The sequence below is a fragment of the Schistocerca gregaria genome, chromosome X (assembly GCF_023897955.1).
Source record: "Schistocerca gregaria isolate iqSchGreg1 chromosome X, iqSchGreg1.2, whole genome shotgun sequence".
NCBI lineage: Eukaryota > Metazoa > Arthropoda > Insecta > Orthoptera > Acrididae > Schistocerca > Schistocerca gregaria.
In genome coordinates, this window is record NC_064931.1 from 287,276,371 (window position 1) to 287,291,602 (window position 15,232).

Genomic DNA, 15,232 nt, shown 5'->3' on the forward strand with positions numbered 1-15,232 from the left:
AGCTGACACACCATCACATGGAATAGGGTCAGTTTCTTCACACAACGTTGGTAACACGGAAGGCTCCATAGTATTCACGTGTAAGTTAATGAATAAGGCCCAAGTCAACTACAATAATCTGGAACAGTAATCTCTAACCATAACTTATATTGTCACAATATTTCGTCAATATCGGCATGGTAGAAATTTTTTTTATTGTGACCCATCATAAGCCGCTGACTGCTGTTTTTCGTCCAGCGAAAGATGTACCTGACTATACAGCACAGAAGCTGCAACGTTGGTCACTCTTTCCAATGATCAATATGAAGTTCCTTATTGCCTTGTGGCACATGCAAACGCAGACAGTCTTTCTCGCTTATCTACGGGAAATGATAGGGATTTCGTCGCATCAAAGGTTTTCTCTTTTCATAGTGATAATTTTGAGTCCCAAGCACTACAAGCTTTTCTAGTTGATCTTAGGCGGCACTAAATCAATCAATACGATTTCTCAGGTACTATATTCTGATGTGTGGCCTCATAATTCGAAATCAATCTCAGATGCAATAGTTCGCAAATACGATGCACCACACAACGTCCTTTTTCTTCAGAATAGTGTAGCTTTATTACGTTCTCGTAATCAACAAATTCAAGACCTGATTCACACACCGTTGCAACGACGTATGTTGAAACTATTACGTAGAGGGCATTGGGAAATCGTTAGAACAAAGCAGCTAGTGCTCCAGCATTGTTTGTAGCTTGGGCTTGATAAACAGATAGAAGATGTGACTGGCACTGCCGCGCATCCACGGATAACCTGGCAGCACCATGTCAACAATTTTTCAATTGGCTACCACCTGTCGGTCCTTAGCATTGTATTCATACTGATTTTGCTGGTCCTTTCTGGAACACACGTTGACTCATTGTCGTCGATCCATACAGCAAATATCCTTTTGTCATTACAATGCTTTCGACTACTAGCGCTAATGCTAAACAAAGTTGAAAAGTCTTGCATTTGTATGGAGTGAAACATGGACGATAAACAGTGTAGACGAGAGGAGAATAGAATCTTTTGAAATCTGACGTTACAGAAGATTGCTGAAGGTTAGGTGTGTAGATCACGTGACTAATGAGAAGGTACTGACTATAATTGGGAAGAAAAGGAATTAGTGACACAACCTGACTGTAAGATGGTATCGGCTGGCAGGACGTATTCTGAGACATCAAGAGCTCATCAATTTACTATTGGAAGGAAGTGGAAGGGGAGCGGGCCTAAAGGTTGTAGGGGGAGGCCAAGAGATGTGTACAGTAAGAAGATACAAAAGATGCAAATTTCAGTAGTTATACGGAAATGAGAAGGCCTGTACAGGATAGAATAGGATGGCGAGCTTCATTAAACAGGTCTTCAGACTGAAGACCACAATAAAAGCACAGTTTTGTATTGGCTGCACCTCTAAAAGGATAGTCGTAATCTTTAGTAGACTAGGCAGTCAGCGTGGGGCCTGGGAGCTTAATGTAGTGCAGCAGCACTGACTAAACAATAGCGCCAATTCAGTCTGAAAGCATGTGTGCAGGTGCGACTAGAGAATTACATGTCTGGCAAAGCTACAAAGGATCGCAGGGATAGCAGAGAATGCCGTAAGAGGTGAGCAGCAGCACGAGGTGTCATCCACACGGTACCAGGCTCATGCATTGCGTCGCTCGGTGTCTGAGTGGACAGTCCACGATGGGTGGCATCACATCGCGTTGCAGTAGCAGACAGTGGCCAAGAGACCACACGTGGCATCGGCAGTAAGGCAGGGACTAGAGGCGAGGAGTGGTGTGGGCTAGTCCACCCACATCGTACTGGGCTCGCATTTCCCGTCACTCAATAAAGAGAGCAGTCTACAGGGGTGGTTCTGATCACAGAGCAGCGGCAGATGGTGGCTACACGTCTCATCGGCAATGCGACATGGGCATATGACGGACAGCACCGTGTGTGGGTCCTGTCGCATGGCACCGAGGGTACACAATGTGTCGCTTCGTATACAGGTATAAGAACATAAGTGTATGAAGTATAAATTCGAGAAAATTCAGGAATTCGTAAATGTATAACTGAATGTAGTACAGCCATAAGAAATAATAATGAAAAATTACACTACTAGCCATTAAAATTGCTACACCAAGAAGAAATGCAGATGATAAACGGGTATTCATTGGATAAATATATTATACTAGAACGAGGATAATGAAATGTAGTCGAATTAAGTCGGGAGATGTTGAAGGTATTAGATTAGGAAATGAGACACTTAAAGTAGTAAAGGAGTTTTGATATTTGGGGAGCAAAATAACTGATAATGGTCGAAGTAGAGAGGATATAAAATGTAGACTGGCAATGGCAAGGAAACCGTTTCTGAAGAAGAGAAATTTGTTAACGTCGAGTATTGATTTGAGTGTCAGGAAGTCATTTCTGAAAGTATTCGTATGGAGTGTAGCCATGTATGGAAGTGAATCATGGACGTCAAATAGTTTGGACAAGAAGAGAATAGAAGCTTTCGAAATGTAGTGCTACAGAAGAATGCTGAAGATTAGATGGGTGGATCACATAACTAATGAGGAGGTACTGAATAGGATAGGGGAGAAGAGAAGTTTGTGGCACAACTTCACTAGAAGAAGGGACCGATTGGTAGGACATGTTCTGAGGCATCAAGGGATCACCAATTTAGCATTGGACGGCAGCGTGGATGGTAAAAATCGTAGAGGGAGACCAAGAGATTAATATACGAAGCAGATTCAGAAGGATGTAGGTTGCAATAGGTACTGGGAGATAACGAAGCTTTCACAGGATAGAGTAGCACGGAGAGCTGCATCAAACCAGTCTCAGGACTGAAGACCACAACACCAACAACTAGAACTGACATGTGATTAAATTTTCACACAATTTGGGTGCATAGATACTGCGAAATGGTACCCAGAAAAACCACCTCTGGCAGTAATAACGGCCTTGATACGTCTGGGCATTGAGTCAAACAGAGCTTGGATGGCGAGTACAGGTACAGATGCCCATGCAGCTTCAACACGATACCACAGTTGATCAAGTGTAGTGACTGGCGAATTGTGGCGAGCCAGTTGCTCAGCCACCATTGACCAGACGTTTTTAATTGGTGAGAGATTTGGAGAATGTGCTGGCCAGGGCAGCAGTCGAACATTTTCTGTATCCAGAAAGTCCCGTACAAGACCTGCAACATACGGTCGTGCATTATCCTGCTGAAATGTAGGGTTTCGCAGGGATCAAATGAAGGGTAGAGCCACGGGTCGTAACAGATCTGAAATGGAACGTCCACTGTTCAAAGTGCCGTCAGTGAGAACAAGAGGTGACCGAGACGTGTAACCATTGGCACCCCATACCATCACGCTTGGTGATACGCCTGTACGGCAATGATGAATACACGCTTCCAATGTGCGTTCACCGCGATGTCACCAAACACGTATTCGACCATCATGATGCTGTAAACAGAACCTGGATTCATCCGAAAGAATGACGTTTTGCCATTCGTGCACCCAGGTTCGTCGTTGAGTACACCATCGCAGGCGCTACTGTCTGTGATGCAGCGTCAAGCGTAACGACAGCCATGGTCTCCGATCTGATAGTCCATGCTGCTGCAAACGTAGTCGAACTGTTCGTGGAGATGGTTGTTGTCTTGCAAACATCCCCATCTGTTGACTCAGGGATCGAGACGTGGCTGCACGTTCCGTTACAGTCATGCGGATAAGATGCCTGTCATTTCGACTGCTAGTGATACAAGATCGTTGGGATCCAGCACGGCGTTCCGTATTACCCTCCTGAATCCACCGATTCCATATTCTGCTAACAGTCATTGGATCTCGACCAACGCGAGCCGCAATGTCGTGAAACGATAAACCGCAATCGCGATAGACTACAATTCGACTTTTATCAAAGTCGGAAACGTGATGGTACGCATTTCTCCTCCTTACAGAAGGCATCACAACAACGTTTCACCAGGCAACGCCGGTCAACTGCTGTTTGGATATGAGAAGTCGGTTGAAAACGGTCCTCAAGTCAGCACGTTGGGGGTGTCGCCACCGGCGTCAACCTTGTGTGAATTCTCTGAAAAGCTAATCATTTGCATATCACAGCACCTTCTTCCTGTCGGTTAAATTTCGCGTCTGTAGCACGTCATCTTCGTGGTGTAGCAATTTTAATGACCAGTAGTGTATTAGGAAGCAACAGAGAGAGACAAATAGACGAATTGAAAGAAAAATAAATAATGTTACAAACAGCTGGAGAAGCAGATTTTTTAGCTGTGTGTCCTATATGATAAAGGCTATTCACTACATCTTTCAGTGATGAAAATAAATACCATGTTGCAGATTTTTTGGCAACATGGATAAAAATTTTATACCTAGCACGAGTAACGATTCGAATGTAAAATTTGTAAATAAGAAGTAAAAAAGTGGGTGTCAGGCATGGGCTAATGAGCATGCTGAGTAATTCATTGATTATAAAACTTCTGAAACGATGATTTAAAATAAATGCAGGGCCAAGCCAGTCAACTGAGACTGAAAAATGGTTTCTCGAATGGACTAAGTTGTGAAAGTGGGAAAGAAAGTAGGGAAGAATTTTGTGTCAAAGAATTAATCATGCAGAGGGGCGTCGGAGGTGCTGACAGAAACTACAAACTTCAAAAAGGAATCATTGCAGCGGGAACTCATCCACAATCCAACTGATTCTGTGAATGAGTTCCTGAATATTATTGAAAAGATGAATTGGTCTTTGTGCTACAGGGAAGGGAAAAGAAATGCGACAATCGTATCAATAATAATGATTATTATGTTAATTCTCGCAAAGGATGCAGGAATGATAGAAATGGCCAGCACAGAGACTGGAGAAGTAGACAGGACGAAGAATACAGGATTTGTAGAAGGGAAGAGAGAATTTTCAGCACAGAAAAGAGGATGACAGGGAAAGACCAAGACAACAGGTTCCACAAGATTCGAACTTTCTGTTTGTTCGACCCCGTGGTGGATGCCAAGGAGTTGGTGAGTTGTAAGACAGAGAACTAAGTAATGAAATGCACATATATTGTTTAATAACTTCGTTTGCTTAACATGAGAAACAGCAAATCCAGCGGAAAAAAGTCCTTGAGATAGTCTGATTCTGTACCCTCAATAACAAGAGAGGCTAGCTGACAATGCTTCGACTAGTCAGACAGAACTGAACTAACAACAGACTCAAGGTCTATATGGCGTCCTTTTAGGTCAGTTCTGTGGTGGTGCTCGCCTTGCTGGATGGAGAGGGCATTTCAGGGAACCGGTCGTAGATTGATGATGCAGTCACATGAGCTACTGCCAACTTCTAGTCATGAACTAGCACGCTATGGTATCCCCCCTCCAAAACTTCTCGCTTCGTCGTGTACTGGTGCTGTCAAAATCGACCGCGGGAAGGGGAGGGGGAGGGGTGGAGTGAGGTGGGAAGGGGGTTTGGGTCTGGGTTCAGTTGCCACTGAGGTGGCAGGAGCCGGAACTTAAGCAGATGACACTCTCCTGCCCACACTCCGTTATTCTTCTTGCAAAAATTGGAAACATTGGCCGAAAAACGAACCATAGGGTGTGCACCCAATCCCAGGGATGGAGAATCTTCTTCTATAGATGGAAGAGCAACGGTAACCGAATAGTCCACGGTGGTCCACCATGGTGAAGGGGACCCAGTTCCATCAAAGGGATGGAAAGGTGGGAGAGGTTGTGGAGACCTCCTGGATACTTAATCTGTAAAGGCAAAACCCGCAATAGTATGATGCAGCCTGCATGGACTAGTCTGATTCTAATGGTGCTTCTGCAGCCGTGTGGGTCCCTGTACAATATACACAAAGTGGCTCAAACCTCAGCTAATAACTCCTCGTTACCAACTCCTGTGCCTGCCAAAAGCTCGAAAAACATAAAATCGTGCACAATAAACTTAGAGCACTGCGTCGAAAGGGCCGACTCATTGCGAAGGATGCTGCAGCTGAAGCAGTATCGTATGTCGGTGTGCATACGAGAGTTCTGTTAGTCATCTACCGTTACGTGGCTGGGAACAGTAGGACGACAGGAAGAGCACTAAAGGTTTCTCTCACATAAGGGAGGCGTGTAATTGTTCATCTGTTGTTTGAAAGTTGCGATGAAGCGTTCCGCTTCACCACTGGATTATGGGTGGAATGGTGCGGTCGTCACATGCTGTTTCGTTGGCTCACACCTCAGGAAGACTTTTAGTGCAAAAGACTGACGTCAGTCTTGATAGTGCTAACTGTTGTATGGTCTGCATGGGCACCATATCTGGCACCTTGTTAAACGCGTCAACCATAGTATACCAGCACGAATTCCAGTATGGACGTGCAATAACAAAATGCAGTCATTGCCACGCCCACTGGGCTTCAGGCAAAATATCTGTGGTGGAGCTGTTGGTGTGCTGCAAATGAACATTGTGAAGTCAATTGTTCTATCTGAGGGTCCAGTCTAACCTATGTGCAACGTGGTTAGGCTAGCTGCATACAGTGCCACAGTGGACTTGATGGACATGGCGAATGACTTCCCTCTGAAGCTAACGTGGCAGAACCACACGCGACTGATCATGGCCAATACGTAAGAAGATGACAATCTGCTGGACTGATAAGCTGTGCTGAAGCATAGAATACTGTCGTACAACAAGTTCGCTGAACTGCTTAACTGTATATGACAAATCACTGCGGAGGTACTGAAACAGAATCTTGAGATTGGGAACCACAGACATTGCCCGAGCAATCAGTCAGTATTCGGTGGAAGAACAGTCAGGTATTTCACTCTTGGACATCAATGCGAGATTAAGAGTTTCACGAGGTGTCAAACGCCAAATCAGTGCCGACTGGTAGGCGAGAAAGAGATCCCCCTTTCGACTGGTTAGCCGTTTGCCTGTACAAAGTCTCATAATGATAATTAGATAGGAGCAGAGACCGATGCTACAAATTTTGTGCCGTCTGTGGAGGCAATGGCTGTGAAGGGCTGAACAAGGAGGTGAGAGGCTTTTCGTCCATCACCAAGTAGAATTTTCTGCCGTACGAGTGTTGGTGGAACTTGGCCACTCCATATACAATAGCAAGGGCTTCCTTCTCAATCTGCAAATAGTTGCATTATTCTTTTTTTGAGGAGTCTCAATGGGAAGACAACTGCCCTGTCCAAAGATCCAACTCTGTGTGACATAGTCGCGCGGGATTATACGAGCGGTCTACTAAGGCGCTACAGTCATGGCCTGTGAGGCTGGTCCCGGCGGAGGTTCGAGTCCTCCCTCGGGCATGGGTGTGTGTGTTTGTCCTTAGGCTAATTTAGGTTAAGTAGTGTGAAAGCTTAGGGACTGATGACCTTAGCAGTTGAGTCCCATAAGATTTCACACACATTTTTGAACATTTTTTTGTGTGACAGAATAGTGCCAATCCTGTAGAATGATGCATCAAACGCCATCACAACCAGCTTAGCGGGACCAAAATATATCAAACAGAAATCACTCAGGAAAGCATCCTTCAATTTCTGAAATGCAGCAAGACACTTCCTAGTCTACGGAAATGGAGCATTCTTTCGTCGAAGACGGTACAGTGGAGCTGCGGTCTGCGCAGTATCTGGTATGAACTAAATACCGTAAGTTAGTTTACCTACACAGCTTAGAATTCGCTGACGTTCCTAGGAGCTGAAAGGTCCGATATTACAGTTAAGTGAGACTGCAGAAACATGGATATCCTGACTGTTGATCAAGTGTCGTAAGTATTCAGTCTCATTCTCGAAGAGGGAGCAGCTGGCTTTATTATACTTTAACCCACAATCTGTGAGCACTTGCAAAAGTTTCCTGAGATAGGGAATACGTTCATCGTGATTACGGCCCAAAACGAGTATGTCGTTCAAATAGTTCGAACAAGAAGGAACTGTAACAGTCAATAGCGACAAGCAGCGTTGAGAAACTGCAGGTGCCGAAGCTCTGCCAAGGACAACTGCAAAATCTTAAACAACCCAAAGTGGGTGTGGATCACATAAACTTGTTGAGACTGTTCATCCAAGGGAAGTTCCAAATAACCATTAGGGGGGTCAGTCATGGAAGAGAAGCAACCTGCCCCAAGCTTGTCCATGAGTTCCTCAGACTGTGGTAAAGGAAAAGAGTCCGTCGCAGTCTGTGGACTTACCATTGCCTGCAAATATGCACATAAGGGTAATTTGTCTTAAGGTTCCTTGATAATCACCAAAGGGAACGCCCACTGACTAGCTGCTACAAGGGAGGTCAGTACATTGTCTTGCCAGGATAAAGGTCCCTGTGTGACATGATCTATGACAGCATGAGAGACGGACCGTGTTCCACAAAACCGTGGTTGTGCATTGCACACCATAATAATGTGATGCGTAGGCCATCTTGAAAAATGTAACTGAACTGAACACAAAGTTCAGCTACCTTATCTGTAGCCTCAGAGAAGTTCACAAAGAGATAATTGTCTTAAAGGTGCAAATCAAACAGACCATCTTCACATGAGCAAAAAGCTGTGAACATAACTGTTTTAGTAATGTTACGAAATTGAAGGGGAAGCTGCAGGTACCTAGCATAAGAATTTTCTGCCCACCATAACCAGAAAGAGTTACCTGTTGGACGGGCCCCTTATCTACTCCCACCAGGATAACCGCCAAACGCCTCAGCACTGACGCTGCCCCAACTATAAGACCATTCCCTAACAACTAAACCTTTTGTTCTGTCACGGGAAAAGCCACGTACCACAGTAACGTGCCATGAAACAAGCTAGAGTAACCCTCTGAGAGGATTTCAAAGTCAGAAGTGCGTGTGTCCAATGGTAAAGGATATCGGACTATAATTTCGAATATTGTGAAGTTAACAGTAAAACCAAACGGGCCTTAACCTTGGGAGTTAACAGAAGTGGCAAAATTATAAGTGAATCAAGAAAAAGTTAACGGTCACCAGCCTAATTAGCCACATTAATTTGGAAATACATAATTGAGAAAATTGGATATTAGTTATTGAAGTTACTTTTGTTGAGATTTCCCTTCGAATAGCAAACAAGATACAAACTGACACACACACACCAGTAAATTATGGAAAGCAAGATTGCACCGAGCTCATACTAATGACGGCCACAATCAATAGCATTACTTAATCAAAGTACTGAAACGTCACCGCATGAAGTGCAGAACTACTTTTGGACATCATGGGCTTCTTTCTTGACTGACATGAATAACAAATGAAAATGAATAACGTCTTAAATACACTGTTCAAGCTGCTCTGCATGTAGCAGTTTTCCTTAGTAACAGTAATAGTTCATTTTTTCTTAAGGCTCTCTGATTATTGCAAAAGTAAAAACTATCTCAAAAAGCTAATCATTCACTTAAATAACTTTGCAAGATAATAAAATGCGACACTGGACTTAATTAACTTCAAAAAGAACCATTCATGATGGGTACCAAAACTACACTATCTTTGAACGTGTTCATGTTATTGAATTTGAATAAATTTTAGATTTTTTGTGTTTTTAACTATTTTACTTAAATGAAAATTTGGTTCACAGATGTGGATAAATTTTTAAATGGGGGAAACAGGAAAACTAAAACTTGGTTTCATACCGAGAAATATTCTCTTTCGTCCAGAAACCCCATACATATGCTACTTGTGTGACAAAGCCAAAAGCTAGTTCGCTGAATGAGAGGAATTCGTGAGTGTTTTGACAGCTGGTGGCAGATAGCTGGTCTAGCGAGGCATGCGAAGAATACAGATGGCTGAGTGTGGGATCGGGGTTTATCTTAATGACCGTAGTGTGCATGCTCGGCTGGAGGGTGGAGGTGACACAGTGGTGGCCAAGATGTTTGAAACTATAGAGGAATATTATAGTTTGACGAAAATACGTTACAGATTAGGAATGACTACTTCCCTTTTGGTTACATCGTACTGAAGTGGATTCTACAGATGAAAGCCTGCAGTTTGTCAAATACTCTTATTAGTCGTTCCTTACTGTATGCGTTAGAGCATCTATAATTGTTCATAATCTCGTTACCTTCTTTGATTCAATACTTACCGATATTTAAAAGTGGATGGCCTGAATGTTTATTCAGTTAATTATTTAGCGAGTGATCAAAAAGTCAGTATAAATTTGAAAACTGAATAAATCACGGAATAGTGTAGATACGGAGGTACAAATTGACACACATGTTTGGAATGACATGAGGTTTTATTAGAACCAAAAAATACAAACAAGACTTTTATCCATTGTGGATGTGGAACACTGCGACTGTGGTGTGAAAAGGTTTTCAGAAGTTACTGCAACCAGTCACCTTTTATGTAGATGTATTTTATTTAACCATGACCGGTTTCGAGCTGCCTAGCAACTCATCATCAGATGGTATATACATTCAGTGCTTTTTTGTACCCATTGTGTGGGTGGTTATCTCCACAGATACTCAACCACCCACACAATGGGTACAAAAAAGCACTGAATGTATATACCATCTGATGATGAGTTGCTAGGCAGCTCGAAACCGGTCATGGTTAAATAAAATACATCTACATAGAAGGTGACTGGTTGCAGTAACTTCTGAAAACCTTTTAAAAAATACAAACGTTCAAAAAATGTCCGACAGATGTCGCTTCATCTGATCAGAATAGCAATAATTAGCATAACAAAGTAAGACAAAGCAAAGATGATGTTGTTTACAAGAAATGCTCAATATGTCCACCATCATTCCTCAACAATAGCTGTAGTCGAGGAATAATGTTGTGAACAGCACTGTAACGCATGTCCGGAGTTATGCTGAGGCATTTAGCATCGGATGTTGTCTTTCAGCATCCCTAGAGGTACCGGTCGATCACGATACACTTGCGACCTTGGGACTTCAGGTAACCCCAAACCCAAAACCTGGTAGGCCAAACATGACAAAAGTGGCGCCTGAGCACACGATCATCACCAAGCGACGCGTGCAACAAATCTTTCACGCGTCTAGCAATACTTGTTTTTTTTTGTTCTAATAAAACTTCATGTAATTCCAAGCATGTGTGTCAATTTTTACCTCTCTATCTACATTATTCCGTGGTTTATTAAGTTTTCAAATTTATACTGACTTTTTGATCACCTGGTACTTTAAACATGAATTAAACAGCGTTAACACATTGAATAACACAAAGGGGAGGGAACAAACATCCAAAGGCGATAAGTGAGTGAGATTGTTTGCAGCAAACTCTGACATGATAAATACCCACATGGGACTCCAATTTAAATACTAACTCAGTCAATGTTAGTTCTGGAGATGAACCTGTGCAGCATTCCATTATCCGGTGGACATGAGTGACAAATTATTAGCGTGAACAACCAGATGGTATTGGTCATTTAAATTTTATTACGACAATCTGCGCAACTCTCAAAGGAGAATAAAACATATACATCATGTTTCATGCTCTGAGGGCGCTTAACCTAAGCAGCATCGCAATTTACTATGCCCGGTATTGGGAGGAATATACGTTGATACCGGGCATAAGGTGCTTCTCGTACCTAACTTTCATATTGATGCTACTCATACCTCGGTTAGTGCCTGCCGAATAGATTTGGCGGTAAAGTGAGTACATTATCACATATTATTTGACGATAAATGGGAATCGAGTAGCAAAAATACGCGACAAAAAGTACATATAAATCAACAGTACATCTTACCATATCCTTCACATGAACACACGCTTAGCCATCAATGACATTTTTCAAGAAAGATAAGCGCTCTTTCACTGTGCAGCCATCATCAGGCGGGTAATTGGATGTCAGTGGCAGAATTATGTACTCAATAAGTTGGATTGTTCTTGGATTATTAGCAAAATTTCACACGCAAATCCTATTGTAAAGTTGCTCAAGAATTATCATCGCTCACTGTTCAACCAACGTCATGTGACTGAATTGGGAGTGAATGGCACAATTATGTACTCACCATGTAGGATTCTTCTTGCATTAACAGCAGTATTGCCCACGCATCACACGCAGATCCTATCCTTAACAAACTTAGAAATTACACTCCTGGAAATTGAAATAAGAACACCGTGAATTCATTGTCCCAGGAAGGGGAAACTTTATTGACACATTCCTGGGGTCAGATACATCACATGATCACACTGACAGAACCACAGGCACATAGACACAGGCAACAGAGCATGCACAATGCCGGCACTAGTACAGTATATATCCACCTTTCGCAGCAATGCAGGCTGCAATTCTCCCATGGAGACGATCGGAGAGATGCTGGATATAGTCCTGTGGAACGGCTTGCCATGCCATTTCTACCTGGCGCCTCAGTTGGACCAGCGTTCGTGCTGGACGTGCAGACCGCGTGAGACGACGCTTCATTCAGTCCCAAACATGCTCAATGGGGAACAGATCCGGAGATCTTGCTGGCCAGGGTAGTTGACTTACACCTTCTAGAGCACGTTGGGTGGCATGGGATACATGCGGACGTGCATTGTCCTGTTGGAACAGCAAGTTCCCTTGCCGGTCTAGGAATGGTAGAACGATGGGTTCGATGACGGTTTGGATGTACCGTGCACTATTCAGTGTCCCCTCGACGATCACCAGAGGTGTACGGCCAGTGTAGGAGATCGCTCCCCACACCATGATGCCGGGTGTTGGCCCTGTGTGCCTCGGTCGTATGCAGTTCTGATTGTGGCGCTCACCTGCACGGCGCCAAGCACGCATATGACCATCATTGGCACCAAGGCAGAAGCGACTCTCATCGCTGAAGACGACACGTCTCCATTCGTCCCTCTTTTCACGCCTGTTGCGACACCACTGGAGGCGGGCTGCACGATGTTGGGGCGTGAGCGGAAGACGGTCTAACGGTGTGCGGGACCGTAGCCCAGCTTCATGGAGACGGTTGCGAATGGTCCTCGCCGATACCCCAGGAGCAACAGTGTCCCTAATTTGCTGGGAAGTGGCGGTGCGGTCCCCTACGGCACTGCGTAGGATCCTACGGTCTTGGCGTACATCCGTGCCTAGATGCGGTCCGGTCCCAGGTCGACGGGCACGTGCACCTTCCGCCGACCACTGGCGACAACATCGATGTACTGTGGAGACCTCACGCCCCACGTGCTGATCAATTCGGCGGTACGTCCACCCGGCCTCCCGTTGCCCACTATACGCCCTTGTTCAAAGTCCGTCAACTGCACACGTCCACGCTGTCGCGGCATGCTACCAGTGTTAAAGACTGCGATGGAACTCCGTATGCCACGGCAAACTGGCTGACACTGACGGCGGCGGTGCACAAATGCTGCGCAGCTAGCGCCATTCGACGGCCAACACCGCGGTTCCTGGTGTGTCCGCTGTGCCGTGCGTGTGATCACTGCTTGTACAGCCATCTCGCAGTGTCCGCAGCAAGTATGGTGGGTCTGACACACCGGAGTCAATGTGTTCTTTTTTTCCATTTCCAGGCGTGTAGATGGTCTTTTCTCTGTGCACTCGTGCTCCCATGGGAGCAAGGTGACAATGACCAAGAATGCAAAAAAGAAATAAAATCAAAAAATTCCATACGTAAGAGTACTTGAATACTGCACAATATTCACTAGGTTACGTACTTAGGCTGAAACAAATGCATGAATGTGTCTACTCTTTTTTATAACAGCTGCGTCCACTAGACAGTCGGATACTCACTAGGTGAGAACCGTATCACGAAGAAAGAATGCTACTCTGCAAAAAATTTAACGAACATGACTAAAAGTAAGTTAAGTGTAATACTAACTCGACAAACATTGTGATGAAGGCACCACAGGATTGACTTCATACGGTTAGATTGAGATGAGCACCATGCGCTCGCTAGAAACCGAAGTCCCATCCATTGAATTTTCTTGAAAAATAATTACAGAAGGTGGTCTCAACATAACCCTGACTAAGACGGTCCTGAAAAGAAGCGAATTATTGTAAATACAATATACCTCATCCTCAGAATTTACCAATCAAACCAAAGGAAACACGAACACTGTCCGTCCATTCTCTAAACCTGTAGGAAAAAGAATGCTGAAAATGGAGGAACGCCGGTTAACGGTCCCTCTGCTCATCGTTGAGGGGAAGGGGAGGAAACTCCTACCAAAGCCGAATATTCTGTCAACACCGCTACATCTTTGACTGTTCACCCCAAGTATTAGGTTGGCACCAAAGCTCAAGTAAAACATACGTCTGCACCACAGCTGCTGCAGTTACGCAAACGCACCTTAACACTCGCCCTTTTCATACCTGATAGCAACAAAACAGAAATAAGGAAAGGATGTACACCACAGAATAAATAAATAAACACAATGACATACATTCCTTCGCCAGAGGCTCTCGGTATCTGAAGGAAAATACGAAGATGACCATTATGTCATTGATAATAAAGAACACAAGAGTCCTTAATGAAAAGTAATGGGGCGGAACAATCTATTTCGTCACAACTTTTCAAACATGATACAGAACAATCGCGGAAATCAAACGAGCAATTTGCAGCCTTAAGATCGACTCAAGGATTATGATTAAAACTGTTGAAATTGTTTGTAATTATGACACACTATAAAATTAATAGGTAAATAATTGGGGAATTCTGATCATATGCTGCAACATATGGAAGTTGATAATGTCACCAAACAATACAGATCCTACGTGTGTGTGAAGAATTATAGGTAAGTTTACTAGAATTTTATTTGCAAATGCGCCAGTAATGAAAATCTTCCACAGATTCACGTAGTATGAAGGCAGCACGAGTTTTCCAGATCCTTACATAATTGCGCGAGTGGAAGAGTAGACACAGTTTGTAATTTCATACGTATGTAAACTCCATGATTACCGCCGTGGCATTGGTGCAACTACCGTAATACATCTTTAGAACAGAAAAAACTTGGTTGAAGAAGATAGGTTTACTTAATCTTCACATATGTTGCATTTCTTCCAGGTATCATCAGACAATCTGGGGAAATTACAAACTGGTATAAGTATAAATTGCTATTAAGGGCAATAATAAATGAATCAAAAAATGAATCAAAAAGGGCAAGAGGATGACATATACGGACTGGACTATGGGGCACAGGGCCAAATCTGTGTTTCAGAGGGTGGTGATTGCTTCAACTCATAAAATATTGCACCATAACTGAGCTTACCGATAAAAGTTCTCGCTAACCGTAACCAAGACGTCGAACGTAATTAAGAGTCCCACAGAAATAGGAAGTGACAGCCAGATAGCCACTGCCAATGCTCCATTACATCATCGATAA